Source organism: Sinocyclocheilus anshuiensis, unplaced genomic scaffold (genome assembly GCF_001515605.1).
Source record: "Sinocyclocheilus anshuiensis isolate Anshui unplaced genomic scaffold, SAMN03320099.WGS_v1.1 scaffold1077, whole genome shotgun sequence".
Taxonomy (NCBI): Eukaryota; Metazoa; Chordata; class Actinopteri; order Cypriniformes; family Cyprinidae; genus Sinocyclocheilus; species Sinocyclocheilus anshuiensis.
Genome location: NW_015557123.1, coordinates 15,356 through 19,885, shown reverse-complemented (window position 1 = coordinate 19,885; position 4,530 = coordinate 15,356). Strand labels below are relative to the sequence as shown.

General features: G+C 37.7%; 1 pseudogene; it reads right to left on the bottom strand.

Annotated features, from left to right (window-relative positions):
* LOC107677831 (retinal guanylyl cyclase 2-like) overlaps nt 1-4,530 on the bottom strand; it is an 18,578-nt pseudogene that overhangs the window by 4,056 nt on the left and 9,992 nt on the right.

Here is a 4,530-nt window from a genome sequence, read left to right as displayed (position 1 = left end):
CTTCATTCTACTACGTTAATAAATCATTAGCTCATCCATGAACATGATTTCTGCCCGAGTCCCATCGGATTGCATTGGCTGTGGGGATGAAGACGACAACTCCCATGATTCCACACTCAGTCACGGCGTCATTCAACTACGCCTTTGTTTCTTTTGAATACGTGCCCTCTAGCGGCGAAAACGTACATATTGTGCCTTTAACTGTACAGCAGCAGTTGTGTCTGTGTGTTGCCATAGTTTCTACAAGCGGAAACTGAGGATATGTGGATATTACATCATTGATTGGTGACAATGACCAGGGGCGAGTCATTATTTAAAATTGGAATAACATAAATACACAACTGCATAAAATATATAACACTGTGCAAGTAGTTTTTATTACGAAAATCTTACATATTGTACCTTTAAAGGGCAGTGATATTATAATAAGATCCCTTTGCCACATCACTAGGGGAGCGAAATCAGACGCGCTCGTTTTTTCAGAGCTTGCAGAAAAAGGCTTACCACAACAAAGTTACTGGGTTAATCTTTTTCACATTTCCTTGGTTGGTAGATGCACCGGGGACCTGATTATAGCACTTAAAACCTGGAAAAGTCAGATTTTCATGATATGTCACCTTTAAGATCATTCTAATATGACGAACAGCTGCACTGCTTTTTGTGGAAATTGTGATACATTTTTTCAGGATTCTTTGATCAACAGAAAGTTCAAAAGAACACAATTTATGTTAAAAAGAAATCTTTTATAACATTGTAAATGTCTTTCCTGTCATTTTTGATCATTTAATGTGTCCTCTCTGTATAAAAGTATTAATTCTTTAAAAAAAATCTTATTGACCCCAAAGTTTTGAACAGTAGTGTAAACAAGAAGTTTAAATGATATCAAATATTTGATTTGTTCTGCAGATGAACTCAGTTGAGCTCACCTTGAGTTCTGTTCTGGCTCTCAGCTCTACTTTGTACCCCAACTTCAGGTCCATCAGGATTTTTACTGTGCTGGAATGGACATGGATTCTGTACGCTGCAAACATACAAAGTTTAAGTGTCTTTTTTTTTCTTTTATATATTAGCCTTGTCAACTGTTCAATTAATGACAGTCACTGAATTTCATTGATTACAGATGTTAATAATTTTTATCACTGTAATTTAACGAGACATACATCTTTACATACTGATATTAGAAATACAGAAACAGAGTTGTTTATGGTATAAACTAAGTGTCACATGCTTACGCAATCCTGTGGACTCCATTCTAGAAGCAGTGGTGACTGTGTCCCCAAACAGGCAGTACCATGGCATGGTCAAACCCACCACACCAGCCACACAGGGACCTAATAAGAAAGAAAGCATTTACATTTACATTTTCTACATTTAATCTAAAAGGGGTCATATGATGCTGCTAAAAAGAACATTATTTTGTTTGAGACTTTAGTCTTTGCAACTTTACAGATCTTCTTTATGCACCAAGAGCTTGTAACACTCCAAAGAGAAAGGAAAAATTGAAATCGCATCATATGACCCCTTTAAACTAAATGGGATGGATCAGCCTGACCTGTGTGAAGTCCTATTCGGATGCGGACCGGTACATCAGGCATATGTCTCATTTTGAAGGTGCCAACAGCACTCAGAATGTCCAGGGCCATGTTTGCAATCTCAGCTGCATGTCGGTTCCCATTGGGCACAGGCACACCTGAAGCCACCATGTAAGCATCTCCTATGGTCTCTACCTGTAGACAATGAAGACAAGAGACATTCATAAGTAAACTGAAAGTTTATGATAATTAGAATTAAAGGGCACCTATTATGCAAAATTTACTTTTACATGTTGTTTAAACATAAATGTGTGTTGGCAGTGTGTGTACACAACCACCCTATAATGATAAAAATCCACCCACTCCTTTTTTTAATCCCCATAAATCATAAGCAGTGTCTCAGAACAAGCCGTTTGCAGAATCTGTAAAAAGTGGCGTCACATTTAACAGGCCCCGCCCACGACTGTTGACGGACACTGCCGTATTAGAAATGTCTTCTTATTAAACCTATAGAAGTTATTCAGTCCAGAATAGTGAGTGATTTTCTGTTTTTAGATGTAATATAAACATGCGATTTCTTTCCCTGCTGTTTACCGTCACAGACATAACCAACTGTGTTGACAGTTTAAGCGCAATAAGACATGAAAGAGAACTTAAGTTTAATGCTCACATGCCGTGTGACAGCTGCTTTCTGTGCCCGTGCTTCAGATGTGTGCGCTTAGAAAACCGTACATCAGATGTTAAACTGATATGGCTTTAAAACGTATGATTTCAACGCGACAGACATGATAATCAAAAGCAAACAGATGTTTTGTTTTGGCAGAGTATCTGAGGTACGAGCTGTAAAGGCACAGACCTATTCTGGAAAAGGGGGCGGGGAGCAGCTGCTCATTTGAATGCACGAAAAACAGCGTATTTGTACTTCTACTCAAAATATACATTTTCAAAATTATATATTAAATGATCTGTGGGGTATTTTGTTGAAAATTCACAGACACATTCTGGGGACACCTGAGACTTATATTAGGTATAATATAGGGTATAATAGGTCCTCTTTAAATGAGAGAAATCACTGTGGAAGCCAACACATTTGCTTATACAACGAATACAAACAATAAAACAAAATGTTTTTCAATAAATGTTACCATAATTTTTGTAGTGTTACCTTGTAGACGTCATGATTGCCGATTACAGCATCAAATGTTGTGTACAGGTCATTGAGGAGGTCAACCACCTCAATGGGCTCGCTGTTGGCTGAGATTGTGGTGAAGCCAACAATATCACTGAAATAAAGACTGACACTGTCAAAATACTCCGGTTCGACTGTAGTGCCCAGCTTCAGAGCCTCTGCCACTGATCTAGAGAGGATGAACAAAAACAAAAGACACTTGTCTTTTTTACACATGTATACATCATTTTCAAGTTTTCATATTTAGGATAACTTGATTTAATTTGATAAACTGGAATTATATATAAAAAAAAACTTTACTTATATGAGTGAATGAAAGTGGTTCCATATTTATTTCTCTAAATATCACATCAGTGCATAGTGTGGTGGTAAAATCATTATACTGTGACTGTGTATCTGTCACTTACGGGGCAACATTTGTGTGAGGAGTTTCTCAGTCTTTTGTTTCTCTATTTCCAGCTCCTCTGTCCTTTCCCTGATCAACTCCTCCAGGTTGGAGGAATATTGCTCCAGCATTCGCAACATGGAGTCTATGATATTGGTCTTTTTCCCTTTATTAACATTCTTGAACTGTAGAGAGAATAAGAAGACTGAGAACGGCCAAGAATATAATAATAGAATCACTAAAATCAGACTGATTTCATACAATTTGTCTCCACTGCATGGTTATTCAGAGACCTATACATTATCAACCTCGGTTTTAATTTCAGTCTTACAACATTAAAATAGTACTCTGTAAAAAAAAGTTTGTAATTTTACAAAAGAAAGGTTTAAAAGAAAAAAGAAAGAAAGAAAGAAAGAAAGAAAAGCTGTTAAGTTACCTGACCATACATGGTGAAAATGGTTAAATATTGCATTATACAGGTGCATCTCAATAAATTAGAATGTCGTGGAAAAGTTCATTTATTTCAGTAATTCAACTCAAATTGTGAAACTCGTGTATTAAAGGGGTCATATGATGCTTTTTTAAAGATAATTATTTTGTGTATTTGGTGTAACAGAATATGTTGACATGCTTTAATGTTCAAAAAACACATTATTTTTCAAATACTGTACATTATTGTAGGTCCTCTATGCCCCGCCTCTCTCAAACGCTTCGTTTTCTACAAAGTCCCTCCTTCCGACAAGTGCAGTCTGCTCTGATTGGCCAGCTGACCCAGTGCATTGTGATTGGCCGAACACCGCAAGCACTCGTCGGAAATGTAACGCCCCTTACCATAATCGCGAGCTTCATCTGTCAAAATAAACGTAAAGACAGAGCCCGAAAGGGGAACAGAGTTGTGTGACAGACACAGTGATGAAGCTGGTATATGTGCAGTACACAAGCCACGGTTAAGACAGCTGACTCCACTGTGATATGAGTTCATCTTCGGAACACAAATTAAGATATTTTTGATGGAATCTGAGAGCTGTCTGATCCTGCATAGACAGCAATACAACTGAAATGTTCCCAAGTCCAGAAACGTAGCAAGGAGATCTGTAAAATAATCCATGTGACATCAGGGGTTCATCTGCAATTATACGAAGCTACGAGAATACTTTTTGTGCGCAAAAAAAAAAAAATGCTGTTCTGTGTCAGCTGCGTCACACCGGATCTGTTTCCTACGTTGTTTGCCTTTGATTTGAATGAAAACAACATCCACATGATGCAGCTGACACAGAATAGCATACACTGTTTACGTCCAGCGTATTCTCGTAGCTTCGTATAATTGTGGATGAATGATGTCACATGGATTATATTACAGATCTCCTTGCTACATTTCTGGACTTGGGAACATTTCAGTTGCGTTGCTGTCTATGCAGGGTTAG